Source organism: Salvelinus alpinus, chromosome 35 (genome assembly GCF_045679555.1).
Source record: "Salvelinus alpinus chromosome 35, SLU_Salpinus.1, whole genome shotgun sequence".
In the NCBI taxonomy this organism is placed as follows: Eukaryota; Metazoa; Chordata; class Actinopteri; order Salmoniformes; family Salmonidae; genus Salvelinus; species Salvelinus alpinus.
In genome coordinates this window covers 14,202,798-14,229,017 of record NC_092120.1, presented here as the reverse complement: position 1 = coordinate 14,229,017, position 26,220 = coordinate 14,202,798, and the positions used below count along the sequence as shown (strand labels likewise).

The following is a 26,220-nucleotide window of genomic DNA, read 5'->3' as shown; positions in this document are numbered from 1 at the left end:
AATAAACTTAAAGAAGACATGCTGTTGCTCAAAGAGAGCGTTTCAAGACTGTATAGCCTCCTTTGAATTCCATGCTGTCACAGTTACCAGCCCTTTCAAGCTTAACATCCTTATCATTTATCGCCCTCCAGGTTCCCTTGGAGAGTTCATCAATGAGATTGACGCCCTGATAAGTTCCTTTCCTGAGGATGGCTCACCTCTCACAGTTCTGGGTGACTTTAACCTCCCCACGTCTACCTTTGACTCATTCCTCTCTGCCTCCTTCTTTCCACTCCTCTCCTCTTTTGACCTCACCCTCTCACATTCCCCCCCTACTCACAAGGCAGGCAATACGCTTGACCTCATCTTTACTAGATGCTGTTCTTCCACTAATCTCATTGCAACTCCCCTCCAAGTCTCCGACCACTACCTTGTATCCTTTTCCCTCTCGCTCTCATCCAACACTTCCCACACTGCCCCTACTCGGATGGTATCGCGCCGTCCCAACCTTCGCTCTCTCTCCCCCGCTACTCTCTCCTCTTCCATCCTATCATCTCTTCCCTCTGCTCAAACCTTCTCCAACCTATCTCCTGATTCTGCCTCCTCAACCCTCCTCTCCTCCCTTTCTGCATCCTTTGACTCTCTATGTCCCCTATCCTCCAGGCCGGCTCGGTCCTCCCCTCCTGCTCCGTGGCTCGACGACTCATTGCGAGCTCACAGAACAGGGCTCCGGGCAGCCGAGCGGAAATGGAGGAAAACTCGCCTCCCTGCGGACCTGGCATCCTTTCACTCCCTCCTCTCTACATTCTCCTCTTCTGTCTCTGCTGCTAAAGCCAATTTCTACCACTCTAAATTCCAAGCATCTGCCTCTAACCCTAGGAAGCTCTTTGCCACCTTCTCCTCCCTCCTGAATCCTCCTCCCCCTCCTCCCCCCTCCTCCCTCTCTGCTGATGACTTTGTCAACCATTTTGAAAAGAAGGTCGACGACATCCGATCCTCGTTTGCTAAGTCAAACGACACCGCTGGTTCTGCTCACACTGCCCTACCCTGTGCTTTGACCTCTTTCTCCCCTCTCTCTCCAGATGAAATCTCGCGTCTTGTGACGGCCGGCCGCCCAACAACCTGCCCGCTTGACCCTATCCCCTCCTCTCTTCTCCAGACCATTTCCGGAGACCTTCTCCCTTACCTCACCTCGCTCATCAACTCATCCTTGACCGCTGGCTACGTCCCTTCCGTCTTCAAGAGAGCGAGAGTTGCACCCCTTCTGAAAAAACCTACACTCGATCCCTCCGATGTCAACAACTACAGACCAGTATCCCTTCTTTCTTTTCTCTCCAAAACTCTTGAACGTGCCGTCCTTGGCCAGCTCTCCTGCTATCTCTCTCAGAATGACCTTCTTGATCCAAATCAGTCAGGTTTCAAGACTAGTCATTCAACTGAGACTGCTCTTCTCTGTGTCACGGAGGCGCTCCGCACTGCTAAAGCTAACTCTCTCTCCTCTGCTCTCATCCTTCTAGACCTATCGGCTGCCTTTGATACTGTGAACCATCAGATCCTCCTCTCCACCCTCTCCGAGCTGGGCATCTCCGGCGCGGCCCACGCTTGGATTGCGTCCTACCTGACAGGTCGCTCCTACCAGGTGGCGTGGCGAGAATCTGTCTCCGCACCACGTGCTCTCACCACTGGTGTCCCCCAGGGCTCTGTTCTAGGCCCTCTCCTATTCTCGCTATACACCAAGTCACTTGGCTCTGTCATATCCTCACATGGTCTCTCCTATCATTGCTATGCAGACGACACACAATTAATCTTCTCCTTTCCCCCCTCTGATAACCAGGTGGTGAATCGCATCTCTGCATGTCTGGCAGACATATCAGTGTGGATGACGGATCACCACCTCAAGCTGAACCTCGGCAAGACGGAGCTGCTCTTCCTCCCGGGGAAGGACTGCCCGTTCCATGATCTCGCCATCACGGTTGACAACTCCATTGTGTCCTCCTCCCAGAGTGCTAAGAACCTTGGCGTGATCCTGGACAACACCCTGTCGTTCTCAACTAACATCAAGGCGGTGACCCGTTCCTGTAGGTTCATGCTCTACAACATTCGCAGAGTACGACCCTGCCTCACGCAGGAAGCGGCGCAGGTCCTAATCCAGGCACTTGTCATCTCCCGTCTGGATTACTGCAACTCGCTGTTGGCTGGGCTCCCTGCCTGTGCCATTAAACCCCTACAACTCATCCAGAACGCCGCAGCCCGTCTGGTGGTCAACTTTCCCAAGTTCTCTCACGTCACCCCGCTCCTCCGCTCTCTCCACTGGCTTCCAGTTGAAGCTCGCATCCGCTACAAGACCATGGCGCTTGCCTACGGAGCTGTGAGGGGAACGGCACCCCCGTACCTTCAGGCTCTGATCAGGCCCTACACCCAAACAAGGGCACTGCGTTCATCCACCTCTGGCCTGCTCGCCTCCCTACCTCTGAGGAAGTACAGTTCCCGCTCAGCCCAGTCAAAACTGTTCGCTGCTCTGGCACCCCAATGGTGGAACAAACTCCCTCACGACGCCAGGTCAGCGGAGTCAATCACCACCTTCCGGAGACACCTGAAACCCCACCTCTTTAAGGAATACCTAGGATAGGATAAAGTAATCCTTCTAACCCCCCCCCCCCCCCTTAAAAGAGTTAGATGCACTATTGTAAAGTGGTTGTTCCACTGGATATCATAAGGTGAATGCACCAATTTGTAAGTCGCTCTGGATAAGAGCGTCTGCTAAATGACTTAAATGTAAATGTAAATGTATAGACCAGCGACCGAGAGAAGAAAAAAAAGATGGGGGACTTGTTGACCAGGATCATTGATAGCCAGCAACCCCTGGAAGGTATCCCCGATGATGACCATTTGGACAGTTAAGATGGGGCACCGTTCCAATCCTCATTTGGTAGGACACATTCATTCAACATGTGTCATCCCTGGACTGCAGGGAATATGTAATGTTGTCAGTCATCTCTTGCACTCCCATAATAAAAAATGATGTAATGAACTCAACTCTTGAAATGTTCTCTAATGCAGCAACGTAATCATTTTCTAGAGGCAGATCACCATAGCTTGGAGGGGACTTGTCTTAACAGGAAGGTCAGCTCGTTACATCTGCAGCAGCCAAGAGGGAAGATTGTGTTATTAATCCGGGCCGGAGGACAAAGATAAGGAGGCTGAGCATGCATGAGAAACTGCCCATGGAATTTCATGAGTGCAAACTAATGTATTTGAAAGGGCATGATATGAAGATGCAAATCCTGCATGTTGAGTTGGCTATGAAGGAGGAGGAAAGAAACATGAAGCAGCAGCAGTTGTGGGTCTTGACATTTCCATTTGTGAATTAAAAACCTTTTTGTTACCAATACATGGCTATTGTTTGCTTCAATCCCGATCTATCTCTGCAGGCTTGACCATTTCTGTTATTGTCCGCGTCAACTATTGGAACATCTGGGTCATCCTCATCTTCAATGCGAGGATCTGGGCAGCCATGTTTGAGGTAATTGTGAAGCACTGCTTTTGCAATTATGACAACGCAGCATCTTTGTTGAAAGCACAGTGTTTCTGAGACACTGGAAATGACTCGTCCATACAACAAACATGCGCTCAACATCTCTGGTGTGGATATGAGCTTGGTTGAGCCGTTGTTGCTCAGGTCCGTTTGTGTGAAAATAGGGGGTGAACAAGAAGTTGGTTTGTGCATACCCACTGTTACCAAGTATGATTCAACTCAACCTCCTTCAAGCTGAGCATACAAAGAGGATCCTTGAGTCATTAGATGCACCTTTTCAACATACAATGTTGGAGAACTGCAAATTGGGAGTGAACACACTTTGTACATTTATTGAGAACCAGTTAAGATTCCTGTACTCCTTAGCATCTGCTCTAGAGGGACACTTGATGGGAATATGACATCATACAGCCAATGACTCCATATTTATGGAACTATACCTTGTAGGTGGATTGGGCAGCAGTATCAGGGAACTTGATTTGTCTTTTAGGTAATTGTCTTTTAGTTCACATATAGCATTGCAGACTTTGAACTATTCTACATGGAGTCGGTTCACTTACACCACACAAATGTTCTGTTTCACAATGGAAGGTTCCAGATGCCAAAAACCTCAAGGTGATCAGTGCTTGGAGGGATGGGACTTCCCCAAAGAGATTCAGATGAAAGCCTTGGATCAAGCAAACAAATGTCAGCTGCATTTTCTTTTGTACATACAGAAATGGATTTAATCAAAATCATTCACTGGGTTGCTCCTGTCTATAACCACCCTTCTGTCTGGCCTTGGTGGTGCTCTTTGATCGTCATTGAAATAGTCCAGGTAATCAATTTTCCTCCATTGCCAAGGTCAACCTGGGGGCCAACATCCATTCAACTGAAGTTAAACCTGCCTCGGGCCAGGTTTAATTAAAGCCTTCACTTATACTGAACAAAAATATAAACGCAACATGCAACAATTTCTAAGATTTTACTGAGTTACAGTTCATATAAGGAAATCAGTCACCTGAAATACATTTATTAGACTATAATCTATGGATTTCACATGACTGGGAATACAGATATGCATCTGCTGGTCACAGATACCTTAAAAATAAAAGTAGGGGCGTGTGTCAGAAAACCAGTCAGTATCTGGTGTGACCACCATTTACCTCATGCATCATAACACATCTCCTTCGCATAGAGTTGATCAGGCTGTTGATTGTGGCCTGTGGAATGTTTTCCCACTACTCTTAAATGGCTGTGTGATGTTGCTGGATATTGGCGAGAACTGAAACGCGCTGTTGTACACGTCGGTTCAGAGCATACCAAATATGCTCAATTGGTGACATGTCTGGTGAGTATGCAGGCCATGGAAGAACTGGTCAATTTTTAGCTTCCAGGAATAGTGTATGGATTCTTGCCACATGGGGCTGTGCATTATCATGCTGAAACATGAGGTGATGGTGGCAGATGAATGGCACAACAATGGGCCTCAGGATCTCGTCACAGTATCTCTGTGAATTCAAATTGCCATCGATAAAATGCAATTGTGTTCATTGTCTGTAGCTTATGCCTGACCATACCATAACCTCACCGCCACCATGGGGCATTCTGTTCACAATGTTGACATCAGCAAACTGCTCGCCCACACGATGATCTGCGGTTGTGAGGTCGGTTGGTCCTGCCAAATTCTCTAAAACGACATTGGAGGCGGCTTATGGTAGAGAAATAAATTAACATTCAATACTCTGGCAACAGCTCTGGTGGACATTTTGTAGACAGCATGTCAATTGCATGCTCCCTCAACTTGAAACATCTGTGGCATTGTGTTGTGTGACAAAACTGCACATTTTAGAGTGGCCCTTTATTGTCAACTTCTTGATATGCCACACCTGTCAGGTGGATGGATTATCTTGGCAAAGAAAAAATGCTCACTAAAAGGGATGTAATCTAATTTGTGAACAACATTTGAGAGAAATAAGCTTTTTGTGTTTATGTAAAATTCCTGGGATATTTTATTTCAGCTCATGAAACATGGGACCAACATTTTACATGTTACGTTTATATTTATATTCAGTGTAGATCTAGATTAACTCTAATCGTCCTTCTCGAAATCAGACTTTTTAAATCAAGACTAGGGCAAATCTGAGACTATTTTAAACCATGTCTGAGAAATGGAATTTCAGTTAGTCCAGTTTAAAAGTGCAAAACCGCCCCTAAGAGTCCTTAGAAGTTTCAAGTGACAAAAGTGTTGCCATTGAAGTGATATGGATTGTGCAGTCTTCTTTCTTTGTAGTCCCATCAGTTATTGCACAACTCTCTTCAAAATGATACATTTTCATCTATAATTCCCTCAATGTCTTTATAATCTATTTAAAATAGAAAACAATATGTCAAATCAAATCAAATCAAATGTTATTTGTCACATACACATGGTTAGCAGATGTTAATGCGAGTGTAGCGAAATGCTTGTGCTTCTAGTTCCGACAATGCATTAACAACCAACGAGTAATCTAACCTAACAATTTCACAACAACTACCTTATACACACAAGTGTAAAGGGATGAAGAATATGTACATAAAAATATATGAATGAGTGATGGTACAGAACGGCATAGGCAAGGTGCAGTAGATGGTATAGAGTACAGTATATACATACAGTATGAGATGAGTAATGTAGGGTATGTAAACATATAAAAGTGTCATTGTTTAAAGTGGCTAGTGATACATGTATTACATAAAGATGGCAAGATGCAGTAGATGGTATAGAGTACAGTATATACATATGAGATGAGTAATGTAGGGTATGTAAACATTATATTAGGTGGCATTGTTTAAAGTGGCTTGTGAAAAACATTTTTACATACATTTTTCCATTATTAAAGTGGCTGGAGTTGAGTCAGTATGTTGGCAGCACCACTAACACTCAATGTTAGTGGTGGCTGTTTAACAGTCTGATGGCCTTGAGATAGAAGCTGTTTTTCAGTCTCTCGGTCCCTGCTTTGATGCACCTGTACTGACCTCGCCTTCTGGATGATAGCGGGGTGAACAGGCAGTGGCTCGGGTGGTGGTTGTCCTTGATGATCGTTTTGGCCTGTCAGTAGCAATGTCTAGCAGACTGGTAGGTCAGAAATGTCTAGCAGGTTAAATTAAAACATTATTATATATTACCTCACACTGTACCTTATATACCTTACTATTTAACCATAAAAAATCTACTTGAATGAATCTGCCAATACAACCCCCCCAATCCCAACGTGCACCCCTTGGGGTCCTGAGGACCCGTTTAGGAAACCCTGCTTTATAGGGACATCATTTACAGTTCACTGGAAACATTACACGAGGGAGGAGAGGACGGTTTATGCAGTTCCATGTGTGACCTGCAGATGACAGCAGCAGCATGCGCGTAACATAACGGTAGGCCAATTAGCCAAGTAAAACTTAACTCCACGATGTACTTCACATCAACGGAGTTGAGGTGACTAGCGTGGGGGAACTGGAGCTCCGGCATCACATAAAATGTAGTTTTTATCAAAAACTACGGATTTCAGCAACCACAGACCAGCCCGCAATTATAAGGGACAATGCCGGAGCTTTAGTCAACCCACACTAGTCATGGATGTGAAGTACATTGTGGAGTTGAGTTTTACTTGGCTATAGGCCAGTATGCTGCTAGCCATTGTTACATAATCTGAAACATGCTCTGAAATACCATACCCCCAGCGAGCAAAAACACTGATAATGTATCAGGAAGTGCATTTGCTCTAATTTAATCAAACTTTTCTTAATCTCTCCTGAAATTCTCCTGAATTTGTTTAACCTTTTTGTGGTTAATTAAAAGGAAGCTCAGAAGACTTCCCTTACCTGCACTGCGTTCTATCATAACAATTTTTATTTGATTCATGTTCCCTCACTACCAAAATGAAGGTTTCACACATACCTACTCATTCTCAGTGCAATATGTCCCCTTACCTTTAAACGGTGGTATGAGGTCTTTTTTCTTGAGGAGCAGTCCGTCTCCAAAAAGGAAGCTATCAGCAGATCTGCACTCAAGTGAAAAATGGATTAGAATTTTTTTTTCATTTGGTTCAAAGTGGGGACATTTATTTCACAGTCCTGTACAATTCCAATAATGTCTCAGTGTGGTTTGAACTGCTGAGCGGGCCAGCTGGAGCGTTTTTCACAGTTTTTACCTCACTCCCAAGACTTTGTAACAAATGTCCACTAAGAGAAGGAAATGGCTTTGCTGACTTTTCACTTCAGTGTTTAAAACTGTGACATAGTGTTTTCTTTCATTTATACACAAAGCAGACATTTTCATGACAAGTTTATATGGACTTAAAAACGAATCTCAAATTTGACTGCTGGACGTCATCATGCTGTGTGTGAGTGAGTCAGTGTGTTAATTAGTTAGACACAGGAAAGTACTGTAGCATGACAGAAAAACAACACATTTGGGACAGATTAGGTGAGTGTTTTGGTAGATGCACTTTTTGCATTGACCTTTTTCGCACAAACTTTTTTTCTCATTACATACGCTGCTGCTACTGTTTATTATCTGTCACTTTATTACTAGTTATATGTTCATATCTACCTCAATTACCTCGTACCCTTGCACAACTAGTACAACAAGTTATCATTACTCATTGTGTATCTATTATTACTTGTTTTACTTTTCTATTATTTCTCTACTCTTTTTCATTCTGCATTGTTAGGAAGGCCCCGTGAACATTTCACTGTTAGTCCACACCTGTTGTTGATGAAGCATGTGATGAAGAAAATGTGATTTGATTTATTGTTCCTGCCATTAAACCTCAACACATATAGACGGACAGGGTAGTACAAGAGAAGGTGCCTGTACAGACACTATACTTAGAGATTTACTCTACGCTATCCAAGGGGGTTGGATCACTTTAATAAACAATGGACTGACATACAGCTGTTCAAACTATAGCAGAGAGCTTTGCAGGACGTCCAATTAAATGCCAGTCACAGTCCTAGAAAAGCAGAGGGCCATAAACATCACTCATTTTGGCTGGATTTTATTGGTCTATCTTGGAAGTAGAGGACTTCTCATAAAGCCACTTCATATGACTTCAAAGTACTCCGTATGGCAGTGCACGAGTCTGAGAAAGAATTCACCGAGCATTACCTCAAGGCTAATAGCTAGAGAATCTGACACTGGATGTCTGCTGCAAAATGCTAATCATAATCAACAAAGTGATGTCGATGACAAGAGATTTAGCCTCGTACACACCGGTGCCAGTTGCTGTTAGCATGTGTTATGGTAGTCCCTGCTTGATACAGTGGAGCAGCATTTACAACCTCCATAAGGTCATGGTACACATGGGAGACGTCAAGGGGCTTCTGTGTTTTGGGAGGGGAGGTGAAATGAAGTGGGAGAGACGTGAGTGAAGTCAATTATGTAGAGGGCAGGATCAGCTGGTGGAGAGAGTTGTTTGTTTTGTTCCCAGGCACGATGAGGAAAAGGCCTAGAGTTGCCCAGTGGCTCAGCTCTGTCACTACTCCTGATTACCAGGGGGAACGAAACCATGGGGGTTACAGAGGATATCGCAATGGTCTGTCACTACTCCTGATTACCAGGAGGAGCGAAACCATGGGGGTTACAGAGGATATCGCAATGGTCTGTCACTACTCCTGATTACCAGGGGAAAGAAACCATGGGGGTCACAGAGGATATCGCAATGTTGCTTATCACCAACTAGCTGTAATAATGTCATTGTTGTCAGTTCTAGTAAACTGCATTTCTTTGTAGTGCTCTGTAATCCATGGGGGACCGTAAGTGGTGTAGACATTGCATTCAACATGAGAGCTTGTGATGTGGAAGAGATGCTTTGATGTTCACACACACACACTCACACACACACACACATGCAAACACAAGCGCGCTCACACGCACACACACTTTCAAGCACTCTCTGTTGGCTTCTATTCAAACTAATGTGATCACCCTCAGTGCAAACCCTGCATTTTCCACATTCAATTTAGTGGATTGCGCTTGTTTTTGGGGACAGGCATTTGGGAGATAAAGTGGATGATAACTCTCAGGCAACAGTTCTCTTTTCCCCAACCAAATTGCAGTGGAGAGCACAGAGGAATTTTAAAAGACACATTTATCTGCTCCCGACAAGACCTTCATGCAGTGAATAATTAATGCAGTGGGCATGATGTGTCTTCCAGCTCTGTCCTTTAAGGCTGTTGTCTCGGGGGACGTTGAGTGTTGAGTTGAGCGTCCAGAGGTTGTTTGCATGGAAGTCTTACGATACCCACTCTGGGCCATATATTAGTGTCTAATAGTCGATTTACCATAGGGGTTTGCTTCACTGGCCAAAGGAAATTGTGCTATGAATTACCAGAGTAGTAGCTAGGCCATGTTTATTTATTTTTATTTTTTTAAATCCGAGAAATAAATTCAGAGCAATAAAAGGATGAACTGTGATAGTAAAAGCCATTACTGATAGTGAGGAGAGGCTAAATGGATTGTAATGGCTGTGTGGGGTATGATGAGAGAGCGGAGATTACACTTTTTCTTGCTAACTCCCTGATGAAATATAGACTTTATATGACATTATGTGTTATTATACTTTTTATTAGCTTTGGGCGTATCTGAAAGGATATTTCAGCAAGAAAGACGCTTTCAATATGCAGTGTTACACTGTCATATTAATAACATTAACATTTGTCTCAAATGCTCAGCAATGCAGCCATAGGCAGACAGTATCATTTTGATTTTAGGTGACAACAGTGTGATGCTGGTTTTATACTGCAGCATGGATTGTCAATGTAAAGGTATTGTAAGGTCAAGTATCTAGTGGAGCGTTGTCACTCGTTACCTCATACAACACGAGGTGAGATTAAGCTCCAACATACTAGGTTTCCAAATCCTGTGGCTTCACATATTGCACATATTTCTCATATTTCTAAGTGTAATACAATAACTTAAATCCTCTCTTCCCTTGCCTATGGCTATAGTTCTAGTACCTCTCCGTCTCTACACTCCCACTGTCATTTGGATACTTACTTTCTATGGCATTGATTACGGGTTGAGTGCGTATGTAGAGGATTTAAAGGGAATTAAGACACACTGTTGCACGCCAACGAGGTTTCCCCCAAATCCTTGGAGACTTGATTTGGTTTATCCGATGTTCACAGCTGTGGGGTCAGCTTATCGTCTTCTTTCACAGCCCTCAATTTATCTGGATTTCATCGAACGGAAATAAGGTCTTGGTGCACGGTTTTGTATTTGTTTGCTTACAACACAACATATATACTTTTTTCTGTGTTATCTGACTGGGATTAGGCAATAGGGACAAAGTATCATTTTAACATGGATTTCAGTGGAAGTCAATGTCTTCACTTTGATAGATTCACTTTTATGTGTAGATGTGAGCTTTCCCTTGTCTTTGTGTGTGATCTCAGTAAGAGATATGAAGATTTCCATGTCTCCGGATAATACTTGCTTAATATACATTGATATGATAAAACTGGGCAGGTTAGGTTAAATATTCAAATTAAAACTGTTTCAGGGATGTGCAGCAAGGCTCTACAGCTGAGGTTATTCTGGTCCTCAAAGCCTGCGATCGAGATTGCTCAGGTTGACAGCTAGGAACATTGATTATCTTTCCCAGAAGTCGTCTGTGAAATAATCTGTGCTCTGAGGTGCTGGGGCTTACTGCGGGTAATTGACCTCAACGTTTCCAAAGTGTTATGTTTTTTTAAAGGCAGTGGCCAATGTCTCAGAGTGATGGAGGGCTATTATGGCTCCTTTTGGAATATGATGTCATTTATCTCGGATTCTGTTCAGTTTATGACCGTTCACCACAGACGAATCTATATAGGAATCTTAACTCAGCAAAAAAAGAAACGCCCTCTCACTGTCAACTGTGTTTATTTTCAGCAAACTTAACATGTGTAAATATTTGTATGAACATAACAAGATTCAACAACTGAGACATAAACTGAACAAGTTCCACAGACATGTGACTAACAGAAATTGAATAATGTGTCCCTGAACAAAGGGGGGGTCAAAATCAAAAGTAACAGTCAGTATCTGGTGTGGCCACCAGCTGCATTAAGTACTGCAGTGCATCTCCTCCTCATGGACTGCACCAGATTTGCCAGTTCTTGCTGTGAGATGTTACCCCACTCTTCCACCAAGGCACCTGCAAGTTCCCGGACATTTCTGGGGGGAATGGTCCTAGCCCTCACCCTCCGATCCAACTGGTCCCAGACGTGCTCAATGGGATTGAGATCCGGGCTCTTTGCTGGCCATGGCAGAACACTGACATTCCTGTCTTGCAGGAAATCACGCACAGAACGAGCAGTATGACTGGTGGCATTGTCATGCTGGAGGGACATGTCAGGATGAGCCTGCAGGAAGGGTACCAGTTGAGGGAGGAGGATGTCTTCCCTGTAACGCACAGCGTTGAGATTGCCTGCAATGACAACAAGCTCAGTCCGATGATGCTGTGACATACCGCCCCAGACCATGACGGACCCTCCACCTCTAAATCAATCCTGCTCCAGAGTACAGGCCTCGTGTAACGCTCATTCCTTTGACGATAAACGCGAATCCGACCATCACCCCTGGTGAGACAAAACCGCGACTCGTCAGTGAAGAGCACTTTTTACCAGTCTTTTCTGGTCCAGCGACGGTGGGTTTGTGCCCATAGGCGACGTTGTTGCCGGTGATGTCTGGTGAGGACCTGCTTTACAACAGGCCTACAAGCCCTCAGTCCAGCCTCTCTCAGCCTATTGCGAACAGTCTGTGCACTGATGGAGGGATTGTGTGTTCCTGGTGTAACTCGGGCAGTTGTTGTTGCCATCCTGTACCTGTCCTGCAGGTGTGATGTTCGGATGTACCGATCCTGTGCAGGTGTTGTTACACGTGGTCTGCCACTGCAAGTGCGATCAGCTGTCCATCCTGTCTCCCTGTAGCGCTGTCTTAGGCGTCTCACAGTACGGACATTGCAATTTATTGCCCTGGCCACATCTGCAGTCCTCATGCCTCCTTGCAGCATGCCTAGGGCACGTTCACGCAGATGAGCAGGGACCCTGAGCATCTTTCTTTTGGTGTTTTTCAGAGTCAGTAGAAAGGCCTCTTCAGTGTCCTAAGTTTTCATAACTGTGACCTAATTGCCTACCGTCTGTAAGCTGTTAGTGTCTTACCGACCGTTCCACAGGTGCTTGTTCATTAATTGTTTATGGTTCATTGAGCAAGCATGGGAAACAGTGTTTAAACCCTTTACAATGAAGATCTGTGAAGTTATTTGGATTATTACGAATTATCTTTGAAAGACAGGGTCCTGAAAAAGGGACATTTCTTTTTTTGCTAAGTTTATGTAATGTTAGTATGAGTAGTTCTATTGTATAACAAAAACACTAGTCAGAGATAACATGCATTTTTAGATTTTCTCTATAAATCATAGTCAAAAACATACAAGATAGAGCTATTTCTTCATCATAAGAGAATACATTATATTTTGCCATAATGAAGAAATATCTTTATTTTGTATGTTTTTGTCTATGATTTATTTTGATGAACCTTAGAATGCATGTTATCTCTGACTAGTGTTTTAGTTATACAATAGAATTACTCTTATCTCTTCACTTGCCATATTGGTTCTTCTCAACTCTACCTTACTTCTTTTCACATTCTTAGCTATCTTCTTTCTAAAACAAATTCTATATGCTATATGACATGTATTGAAACACTGATATTATTGTATTGCCTAAATTACACCTTTATGTTAGGCTAAACCATGAGGGACACTTTACTTATTAGCCTTTGCATAGCTGAGAGTTTCTCTGAGGCAGTAGTGGTTAAGTGCCTTACTCAAGGACATCCTCTCATGGGACACACATGAATGCAGTGATAATCTCTCTGCCAAACCACAGCCCATAGACGAGGCTGGCTACTGGAGCTAATGCATGAACTGTTTACAAACACATGCTGTAGTGCTAATACAGTAGAGTGCTATGTGGACTGTAAGCATGCTTTAGTGTTAAGCAATGTGGCAACCAGATTATTATATACTGGCTATACCAGATTAACTAGGGTGAAATAATCTTAAGTGGCTTCAATTGCACCATAAACCCCTATATAAGGTATAAAATGAATAGTGGTCATACAGTTGAAGTCGGAAGTTTACATACACTCAGGTTGGAGTCATTAAAACTCGTTTTTCAACCACTCCACAAATTTCTTGTTAACAAACTATAGTTTTGGCAAGTCGGTTAGGACATCTACTTTGTGCATGACACAAGTAATTTTTCCAACAATTGTTTACAGACAGATTATTTCATTTATAATTCACTGTATCACAATTCCAGTGGGTCAGAAGTTTACATACACTAAGTTGACTGTGCCTTTAAACGGCTTGGAAAATTCCAGAAAATAATGTCATGGCTTTAGAAGCTTCTGATAGGCTAATTGACATCATTTGAGTCAATTGGAGGTGTACCTGTGGATGTATTTCAAGGCCTACCTTTAAACTCAGTGCCTCTTTTCTTGACATCATGGGAAAATCTAAAGAAATCAGCCAAGGCCTCAGAATTTTTTTTGTAGACCTCCACAAGTCTGGTTCATCCTTGGGAGCAATTTCCAAACGCCTGAAGGTACCACGTTCTTCTGTACAAACAATAGTACGCAAGTATAAACACCATGGGACCACGCAGCCGTCATACCGCTCAGGAAAGAGACGCGATCTGTCTCCTAAAGATGAACGTACTTTGGTGCGAAAAGTGCAAATCAATCCCGGAACAACAGCAAAGAACCTTGTGAAGATGCTGGAGGAAACAGGTACAAAGTATCTATTTCCACACTAAAATGAGTCCTATATTGACATAACCTGAAAGGCCGCTCAGCAAGGAAGAAACCCCTGCTCCAAAACCGCCATAAAAAAGGCAGACTACGGTTTGCAACTGCACATGGCGACAAAGATTGTACATTTTGGATAAATGTCCTCTGGTCTGATGAAACAAAAATAGAACTGTTTGGCCATAATGACCATTGTTATGTTTGGAGGAAAAAGGGGGAGGCTTGCAAGCCGAACAACACCATCCTAACCGTGAAGCATGGGGGTGGCAGCATCATGTTGTGGGGGTGCTTTGCTGCAGGAGGGACTGGTGCACTTCACAAAATAGATGGCAACATGAGGAAGGAAAATGATGTGGATATATTGAAGCAACATCTCAAGACATCAGTCAGGAAGTTAAAGCTTGGTCGCAAATGGGTCTTCCAAATGGACAATGACCCCAAGCATACTTCTAAAGTTGTGGCAAAATGGCTTAAGGACAACAAAGTCAAGGTATTGGAGTGGCCATCACAAAGCCCTGACCTCAATCCTATAGAGAATTTGTGGGCAGAACTGAAAAAGCATGTGCGAGCAAGGAGGCCTACAAACCTAACTCAGTTACACCAGCTATGTCAGGACGAATGGCCAAAATTCACCCAACTTATTGTGGTAAGCTTATGGAAGGCTACCCGAAACGTTTGACCCAAGTTAAACAATTTAAAGGCAATGCTACCAAATACTAATTGAGTGTATGTAAACTTCTGACCCACTGGGAATGTAATGAAATAAATAAAAGCTGAAATAAATCATTCTCTCTACTATTATTCTGACATTTCACATTCTTAAAATAAAGTGGTGATTGTAACTGACCTTAGACAGGGAATTTTTACTAGGATTAAATGTCAGGAATTGTGAAAAACCGAATTTAAATGTATTTGGCTATGGTGTATGTAAACTTCCGTCTTCAACTGTAACAACAGGGCACCAACGTACTATAGGTTATGCCACTATAGTTCCATGATTATAATACATAGTCTTATTGCATGGGATTTATCTTCCGTTTCCCATCATGCACTGAGACAGCTAGAATAATTAGTTATTGATAGAGGGCCGGTAATTAATGATGATGAGTCTAGGTGCAATATTAGCTGCCCGTGATTGCATCTGAGTGGCCGCTGTGATTGGTTCAGAGAGTCACGGAGACATGGACACTCGTTTGTTGTCCCTTGAACCGAATCTGGGGTAATTGGATGGAGTCACACAGTGAAGGGGAAGGGGACCAAATTCACTGCTCAATAGTTCTGAAATGGTCAGTGATAGTGATAACCTCCAAGCCATTTAGGGTGTGGTGTAATTCAGGCAATGGTTATGGATTATAGATCGATCCGTGCTCTGTCGCTTCTCTCGTTGTGTCTCTGTAAATTCTTATGAACCAGGTCATATTGTGTTATTTTAAAGCTCTCGATATTTATGGACATATTTTGATGATATCGATAGGGGGTTAGGATATTCAGATCAAATCTAATTGGGATTCATTAAGTGTTTATGAGTTGGTTAGAGATATTGATGGTTTCATGTTAATGTTTATTAACTATTTACAATAATCAATGGCATCATTTTGATAGAACCAAACAGAAAAAGTACATGTTTTATAATATGTAGAACTACTCTGAATAATCTTAAAGAGGTCCAGTTCAAACTTCTAGCCATTGAGATAATTGAGCTATAAAATGCAATAAAGAATATTTGATTTGCTTGAAATATATGATGTATCCCTTAGGAGTAGAGAAAGTGAGGACTGGAGCCTCTTGAAGGTCCTAGTGTGTGCCATGTGTGTGTCTGTGTGTGTGTGTGTATGTGTGTGTGAGTGCATGTGTGTGTAGCCTACGTGTGGAAGTGATCGTCTGTGTCCCTGCTCCCCCTGTGGGGACGTGTGTGTGAGTGATGGCTCTGTGTCTGAGACGGCGTTGTGTGTGAGCAGCAGAGCGTGTAATGAACGTTACCGTCACCCCCACTCCCCCGTCGTTCTCCTTCATCCCTCACTCTGCTACAGCAGATCCTGTACAGGGCCATTCCCATCACACACATCACAGTACATCCCTCCTAATCACTAGAAGTTATCAGACCACACACACTCCAGGGAGTACAGTACACTAGTCCCTACGGTCTGCACTGATGACAATGTTTGAACACAGATGCATAGGCTAAAAGGAAGTGTGATCATCAACTCCTTGACAATGGGATACAGTTTGATATTCTGTGCGCATAATTCTTTTGTTATGTCTGACCTATGATACATGATGTTTGTGAAAGGTCAATGTGTCTACATCTAATTAGCTCATTTGAACACAGTTGATGTAATTCTGTGAAATTTACGGAAAATATGATATGTAATGGAGACTGGATGACGTCCTCAGATCAATCTCTATGACAATGACAGAGTAATACTGTTGGCTACACGCAGCAGGATGGAAACAGAAAAAAAGCTTTGTCAGGTTGGATGGGGAGCGTCGCTGCACAGCTATTTACAGGTCTCTCCAGAGATGTTCGATCGAGTTCAAGTCCGGGCTCTGGCTGGGCAACTCAAGGACATTCAGAGACTTGTCCCGAAGCTCCTCCTGCGTTGTCTTGGCTGTGTGCTTATGGTCGTTGTCGTGTTGGAAGGTGAACTTTCGCCCCCCAGGTCCTGAGGTCCTGAGCGTTCTGGAGCAGGTTTCCATCAAGGATCTCTCTGTACTTTGCTCCATTCATCTTTCCTTTTGATCCTGACATCCCCCCAGCATGATGCTGCCACCACCATGCTTCACCGTAGGGATGGTGCCAGGTAACGCTTGGCATTCAGGCCAAAGAGTTCAATGTTAGTTTCATCAGATCAGAGAATCTTGTTTCTCATGGTCTGAGAGTCCTTTAGGTGCCTTTTGGCAAACTCCAAGCAGGCTGTCCTGTGCTTTTTACTGAGGAGTGTCTTCTGTCTGGCGACTCTACCATAAAGGCCTGATTGGTGCTGCAGAGATGGTTGTCCTTCTGGAAGTTTCTCCCATTTCCAGAGAGGAACTCTGGAGCTCTGTCAGAGTGACCATTGGGTACTTGGTCACCTCCCTGACCAATGCCCCTCTCCCCCGATTGCTCAGTTTGGCTGGGAGAGTCTTTGCTCTAGGAAGAGTCTTTGTGGTTCCAAACTTCTTCCATTGAAGAATGATGGAGGCCACTGTGTTCTTGGGGACCCTTTTTGGTACCCTTCCCCAGATCTGTGCCTCGACACAATCCTGTCTTGGACCTCTACGGACAATTCCTTCGACCTCATGGCTTGGTTTTTGATCTGACATGCACTGTTAACTGTGGGACCTTTAAATAGACAGGTGTGTGTCTTTCCAAATCATGTCCAATTAATTGAATTGACCACAGGTGGTAGAAACATCTCAAGGATGATCAATGGAAACAGGATGCACCTGAGCTCAATTTCAAATCTCATAGCAAAGGGTCAGAATACTTATGTAAAAAGGTATTTCTGTTTTTTTATTTTTAATACATTTCTATAAACCTGTTTTTGCTTTGTCATTATGGGGTATGGTGTGTAGATTGACAAATATTTGTATTTATTTAATCCATTTTAGAATAAGGCTGTAATGTTACAAAATATGGAAAAAGTCAAGGGGTCTGAATACTTTCCGAATGCGCTGTATACCCAGATAAGCACACCCATTCCTAGAAAACCTTTAGTAGTGCCGGCACACCTAAATGCTACAAATATACATTATGCTTTGTGACACACGTTCTGCTTATGAATCAGTACTCTTAAAGGCAAACAGTTTGACTTCAAATGCTCCACAAAAGGCTATATTGACCAATTCCCCGCAGCTCCACTGTTAAAACATGACAGTTTTAGGTCTTTGGTGCCCTGGTGCATGACAACCCAGTTCTGGCTAGTGTTAAAACCCCTTCAGTGCAGGCAAAGCAGCTCTCACTGTATATGGATTCCATATGGGTTACAGCCACATCTTTATTTTACGTATCAACATATTTCCTGAGACGGTATAGAAGTCCTGATTGGGTGAAATTTCAAAATCCCCACTACATACAGGCATTCCATTACCAAAGCTACAGAGGGAGAGTCTGCTTCCCAAATGGCCCCCTATTCCCTACACTGTGCCCTACTTTTGATAGGGCTCTAGTCAAAAGTAGTGCACTAAATAGGGAATGTGTTATTTGAGAAGCAGCCTGACTCTCCCTCTGTAGCTGTCTTAATGGAATGCCTGTATGTAATGGTGATTTTGAAATTTCACCCAATCAGGACCTTTATACCATCTCAGGAAATATGTTGATACATTAAAGAAAGATGTGGCTGTAGGCTTTAAGGCTGACAGGTCACAGTTCGACGTCGAGGTCTTACCTGTTCTGAGGAGATTGGTTTTGTGATGAATTGTTCGATGCTTGTTGTCGCCTGCAGCGTATGTTCTTTTCTCTTCCCTCCACTTAGTTGAAATGCAGCCGGGGCCAGAGGTCCTTCCCATTCATCAGGCAACTGATGCCATCATCTGGCAAACTGCTGCGTATGGGAGAAAATGTGGAAGGAAGGAAAATAGTGTGTGTAGGAGGATTGATCCAACCATGTGATCTGTGATCAGTAGAACTGTCAAGAACGATCAAAATAGATACAATGCTGACTGGATTCAATCTATGAAACATCCAAATATGCATGGATGGATGCTGGGGTGATTTTGATTGGACGGGTCAAGAATAATAGGAATGAATTCCTTGTTGTTTACATTCCTGCTGGGTATACAGATCTGCGAGTGGATATGTGTTATGAGACTTTGCTGAGTAGCATTAGTTACAGAGGCAAAAACATCTCATACACACACACACACACACACACACACACACACACACACACACACACACACACACACACACACACACACACACACACACACACACACACACACACACATACAAAGAGAGCAGGAATTCCATCTGCTGGAAATATTATAGCTCATAATTTTCTTTGACCAAAAAGAAAAACGAGTGAAAAGTTTGAAGATACATGTTTTTGGAAAACGTTCGATGAACGCAGAGAATACAAACATCTGGGACGTGTGTTGCTTTCCACAGCTTTTTCAATTTATCCTTATTGTTGCCATTATTGTCAATTAGTTGAACACATGGCTCATGGAACATGTAATGATGGTGAGTTATGTAAGCATTATAAAGACCAGAAGGTTGTCAGCGATTACTGATGTGGTGGGGAAGGATTTCTGTGGCGTTCTCGCTGGGCACTGCTATTATCAAAGAGAGCTATCTTGTCCAACAGATGCTAATTGATACCAGCTCTGGCTTTCCCGCTCCTTTAAAGAATCCATATGTTATGTTACGGCTTATGACGTCACAACTTTAAACGGTCTGTATCTCATTTTCGGTGATTGATACCACCCTTGGTTTTGAAGAATTGACATAGACTTTAATAGGTACAGTACTAGCATTAGAGAGATCAAGAAAGCTATTATAGTTATAAACCGTTTATTATCTTCTTGAAGCAATTTTGAGTAATGAGATTTACTCATCACACTCACAGTAAATGTGTTTCGGATTGTGTGAAAAGGAAAGAGGAAACGTTTCAAGACAAACAAACAAAGGGATCAATGTCTGCCTCTGTCTGTATATCTCCAAGCATTTTTTTGTGTGCGTGTTTGATTTTTAAAAATGTAACCTTTATTTAACTAGGCAAGTCAGTTAAGAACAAATTCTTATTTACAATGATGGCCTACCAGGGAACAGTGAGTTAACTGCCTTGTTCAGGGGCAGAACAACAGATTTTTACCTTGTCAGCTCGGGGAGCCGATCCAGCAACCTTTCGGTTACTGGCCCGACGCTCTAACCACTAGGCTACCTACCGCCCCACTGTACACTAATACACTGACAGGTTTGGAATTTTTTGTCTCTGATGAGACAAGAGGCATTGCTCTTTCTTGTCAACATTCTTTCCAAGCAGGGCAAAAAGGAAAGCACGCCCTTTCTTGTCTGTCATATTGAAGAATGGCTTTCATTTTCATTCGTTAATGCTTTCAAATGTTTATGAATAATTCTCTGATAAGAGCTGAGGACCATCGGCTTCCATATCTTTATATATGAGTTCCGTAGTCATACATCTAGTATGTTGATTGATGTATATATACTGTATGTATGATGAGATCTATATCTGTATCCTTACCATATATGGTTATCCTCATCTGTCTTTCTACGTCTCATTATCTTGCCTTTGCTGCAGAGTTCGTTACATGGAATGACTTGGTTTCAGAATTGCTTATCATTTCATTTCAAATCTCAGCATTTCTCCACATCGCCCTCTTCTAACTCATCTGCAGATTATCTGTACATGCAAGATTGTAATCTCATGAAATACTGCCACCCGCCAACGACCCCTTCAAGGTAGCTCCTTGATACAGTGGCTTGCGAAGGTATTCACCCCCTTGGCATTTCTTCCTATTTTGTTGCCTTACAACCTGGAATTAAAATAGATTTTCGGGGGATTTGTATAATTTGATTTACACAACATGCCTACCACTTTGAAGATGCAAAATAATTTTTATTGTGAAAATATCTGTACATTAGGAGGATGTTGAGCACAGATATTACTGCTTACACTAACCTGTGATCACATTATTTATGACCAAACAAATGCAAATATTTGAGGACCCAACCTTGAGAATGAGATATTGCTCATGTCCCAGAGTGGTGATTCCCTATACAGTGGCTTTTGGGGGTTTGTATCATTTGATTTACACAACATATCCTTAGGATATGCAAAATATTTTTTCTTGTGAAACAAACAAGAAATAAGACAAAAAAACGGAAAACTTGAGCATGCATAACTATTCACCCCCCCAAAGTCAATACTTTGTAGAGCCACCTTTTGCAGCAATTACAGCTGCAAGTCTCTTGGGGTATTGGAGGTTGTTGGCAAAGATCTCGCAATACATGGCCCCATCCATCCTCCCCTCAATACGGTGCAGTCGTCCTGTCCCCTTTGCAGAAAAGCATCCCCAAAGAATGATGTTTCCACCTCCATGCTTCACGGTTGGGATGGTGTCCTTGGTGTTGTACTCATCCTTCTTATTCCTCCAAACACGGCGAGTGGAGTTTAGACCAAAACGCTCTATTTTTGTCTCATCAGACCACATGACCTTCTCCCATTCCTCCTCTGGATCATCCAGATGGTCATTGGCAAACTTCAGACGGGCCTGGACATGCGCTGGCTTGAGCAGAGGGACCTTGCGTGCGCTGCAGGATTTTAATCCATGACGGCGTAGTGTGTTACTAATGGTTTTCTTTGAGACTGTGGTCCCAGCTCTCTTCAGGTCATTGACCAGGTCCTGCCGTGTAGTTCTGGGCTGATCTCTCACCTTCCTCATGATCATTGATGCCCCACGAGGTGAGATCTTGCATGGAGCCCCAGACCGAGGGTGATTGACCGTCATCTTCAACTTCTTCCATTTTCTAATAATTGCGCCAACAGTTGTTGCCTTCTCACCAAGCTGCTTGCCTATTGTCCTGTAGCCCATCACAGCCTTGTGCAGGTCTACAATTTTATCCCTGATGTCCTTACACAGCTCTCTGGTCTTGGCCATTGTGGAGAGGTTGGAGTCTGTTTGATTGAGTGTGTGGACAGGTGTCTTTTGTACAGGTAACGAGTTCAAACAGGTGCAGTTAATACAGGTAATGAGTGGAGAACAGGAGAGCTTCTGAAAGAAAAACTAACAGGTCTGTGAGAGACGGAATTCTTACTGGTTGGTAGGTGATCAAATACTTATGTCATGCAATAAAATGCAAATGAATTACTTAAAAATCATACAATGTGATTTTCTGGATTTTTGTTTTAGACTCCGTCTCTCACAGTTGAAGTGTACCTATGATAAAAATTACAGACCTCTACATGCTTTGTAAGTAGGAAAACCTGCAAAATCGGCAGTGTTTCAAATACTTGTTCTCCCCACTGTATGCAGGCACCACTTTTCCGTTTAGAATTTTTTAGAATTTTTTTAAACAAGTTATTTTTTTCATTTCACTTCACCAATTTGGACTATTTTGTGTATGTCCATTACATGAAATACAATTAAAAATCTATTTAAATTATAGGTTGTAATGCAACAAAATAGGAAAAACGCCAAGGGTGGTGAATACTTTTGCAAGGCACTGTAAGTTGATCATCAGTAGCCAGGAGCAAGTGATGTGCAAATAAAGCCATGGAGACGTTACTAAGAGGTTTGAATAATGGATGAATCATCATTCAAATTTAAGGCAAATGTAGGGCAAAAAGGACAGGTGCATTCTGTTTTACTACTTCCTGTATTAGTTGTTAACGAACCAGGTACCCACTCTCAAAAGATATCAGTCTCACTGCAGCACTCACACACAAGGTGACAGAGGCCAGGTAGATCATTGTGGGAGTGTCCATCATCCATGCAGAAAGGACAGGGAACCTTTCAGTCACCAGGCCCATATTGTTCAATGAAGGTCAGTGGCAAGGGGAAAATGAAATAGGGTGACACAGCAGAGAGAAAACACATAATGGAGAGGAATCTGTCTTGCTGACATGTATTATGCCAACATAAAACATATTCATAACCACTGTATATCACTTAGCAGCAGCTGGTAAAATCCAATCATTTTATATATGTGCTCACTTACAGGGCTTTCCCAACAATGCAGAGAGAAACAAAGAACAATTACAGAAAGATAATAACACAAGGAATAAATACACAATGAGTAATGATAACATCGCTATATACACAGGGTACCAGTACCGGGTCAATGTGCAGGGGTACGAGGGAATTGAGGTAGATATGTGCATATTTATTTTTATTTAACCTTTTATTTAACTAGGCAAGTCAGTTAACTTCTCTGCGCTACGGATCCCTTTAGCGGGATCATTTTCCTAAACAACCGCTGAATTGCAGGCCGCAAAATATTACAAAAAATATTTATAATCATGCAATCACAAGTGAAATATACCAAAATACAGTTTAGCTTGTTGTTATTCCACCTATCGTGTCAGATTTTGAAAATATTCTTTGCAGCGAAAGCAATCCAAGCTTTTGTGAGTGTACAACAGCTAGCCCCAAATTAGCATGGTCACGAAAGTCAGAAAAGCAATAAAATTAATCCCTTACCTTTGATAATCTTTGGATGTTTGCACTCACGAGACTCCCAGTTACACAACAAATGTTATTTTTGTTCGATAAATATTACTTTTATAACAAAAAAACGCCATTTGGGTTGCGCGTTATGTTCAGAAAACCAAAGCCTTGTTCCGTTCGACGAAAATTCCAAAATGTATCCGTAATGTTCGTAGAAACATGTCAAATGTTTTTTATAATCAATCCTCAGGTTGTTTTAAACAAACATAATCGATAATATTTCAACCGGACCGTAACCTATTCAATAAAAGAGAGAAAGAAAATGGAGAGCTACCCCTCTCGTGCGCAGGAACTAATCACAGGACACCTGACTAGTTTTAAAAAATCTTGCTCATTTTTCAAAATAAAAGCCTGAAACTATGTCTAAAGCCTGGTCACAGCCTGAGGAAGCCACTGGAAAAGGCATCTGGTTGATACCCCTTTATATGGAAGAATGACGGGCCAGGAAACACAGATAAAAAAATTATTAAAAAATCACTCCCGGGTTAGATTTCCTCAGGTTTTCGCCTGCAGAATCAGTTTTGTTATACTCACAGACAATATTTTGACAGTTTTGGAAACTTTGGAGTGTTTTCTATCCTAATCTGTAAAGTATATGCATATTCTACGATCTGGACCTGAGAAATAGTCCGTTTACCTTGGGAACGTTATTTTAAAAATAAATAAAAAATCTGACCCCTAGCGTCAAGAGGTTTTAAGAACAAATTCTCATTTTACAATGACAGCCTACCCCGGTCGAACCCTAACCCGGACAACACTTGGCCAATTGTGCGCCGCCCTATGGGACTCCCAATCACGGCCAGTTGTAATACAGCCCGGTATTGAACCAGGATCTGTAATGATGCCTCTATCACTGAGATGCAGTGCCTTAGATCGCTGCGCCACTCGGGAGCCCCCATATAGGTAGGGGTAAAGTGACTAGGCAACAGGATATATAATAAACAGTAGCAGCAGTGTATGTGATGAGTCAAAATAGTTTGTGTGGGGGGGAGTCAATGCAGATACACCATGTAAATTCTGTACAGTCGGAAAACACGTTTATTGGGTAATATTTTAAATAAATCAAAAGACTGGTTGGAGGCATGGGCAAACTAATGGTAAACAACATGCTGCGCACAGTACTCTGGAGTCATAATTCTGTCTGGAAAGCTTCCCAGGCAAGTCGGGCTCAGCATGAGTCTTTATGTACAGTCCTCTTTGAATTAGATCCCCTGGAATGATTAAACCTTTACAACCTAAAGGGATAAGTGAACTGCGCACAAGAGGGGATTTACCCGTCCCCCCGTCCCCCCCGCCCCCCCAAGCAAATCAGAACCTCCTGTGTATTTCACCAATAATGATTTAGTCTCAAATGACTTTCATATTTTTGGATACAGATATTAAGTCCTCTGCTCTTTATCGTTAGCTATTATTTTAATAGGAAACGACATCACTGGAAGCCCAAGGTGGGCCCGTTAAGGGACAAAACAACCGCACTGCCCATTGGCACAAACATGCTAGGGCCGGTTAGTTTTTTTCACTGAAATTAAGGGTATTTTGTTCACTCACACTAGGGTCCAAAAAAGATTATGCTGGGACTTGCAGAGACAGCTGGATAGTAAAAAAGGAAAAGAGGAAAATCCCCAGAAAGAAGCCTGGTCTTAATTACAAAAGGCTGATGGGAATGGTTGAATAGAGGAGCTTTGGAGAGAAGATATTTGCAGCGGGATCAAAGGAGAAATGAGGGATGACAAATAACCCCTGGACCAAGTCTGCTGGAATCCAACTGGTAGACAATCTAACCCGAGGGATAGGGAGAGAGAAGGAGAGAGAGAGATAAAAGGGGGATGGGGATTGCATCCATCTATTTGAGTTTCCTGCAACGTTTTAGCATCATTTGTATCCACAAAATTAGGAGCAGATGGACCTTGCCAATACTATCTTTTAAACAATTGCAATCCTCTCGAGCTGTACCAATACAGTACTGTTTTACAACTTTTTATTTTGCAATCGCAGCATTTCAATGTCATCAACAAATGACAGCAGAGTAGGAGAGTTTCTTTCAGCTCTTGTTATGTGTTTTCAATGTCCAGTTCAATGTTTCACCAGCGCTGTCAATGGAACTGTCACTTTAGGCTTTGGTGAATTGAGTGCCGGTTACAAAAACAGGAAATAAAATCACCCGTCTTTCCTCTCATTCTGAACATGCAATCTCCTCCGACATTGGGAGAATTCCCAGCCCAGCCACACTATGAGTCCCAATTGTTTACACACTTCCTCTATTCAACACCAGGCCGACTTTATGAGAGGCTCTATTGTGTATTTGTAGGCTGTTCTTAGACCAGGAATAGGGATCAAGACTAAATGAGAGGATTGCCAATAATGTGACAAAAGGCAATCCTTTTTGTTTGACATCTGTTTTCACTGGCGAGTGGTATCTTGAGTCATAGTCGCAGGAAGTAGGGGTGCTGAGGATGCTGCAGCACCCCTGAAAAAGCGTAATATATATACAGTGAGGGGAAAAAGTATTTGATCCCCTGCTGATTTTGTACGTTTGCCCACTGACAAAGATATTATCAGTCTATAATTTTAATGGTAGGTTTATTTGAACAGTGAGAGACAGAATAACAACAAAAATATCCAGAAAAATGCATGTCAAAAATGTTATGAATTGATTTGCATTTTAATGAGGGAAATAAGTATTTGACCCCTTCTCAATCAAAAAGATTTCTGGCTCCCA

General features: G+C 42.6%; 1 long non-coding RNA gene across 1 annotated transcript; it reads right to left on the bottom strand.

Moving 5' to 3' along the window:
* Positions 1-5,174: 5,174 nt before the first annotated feature.
* LOC139564581 (uncharacterized) lies at positions 5,175-18,806 on the bottom strand. Its single transcript, XR_011672784.1, has 3 exons — positions 18,698-18,806; positions 7,463-7,533; positions 5,175-6,626 (listed from the first exon to the last, which is right to left on the bottom strand). It is a non-coding gene; the product is annotated as an uncharacterized lncRNA (long non-coding RNA).
* Positions 18,807-26,220: the final 7,414 nt, after the last annotated feature.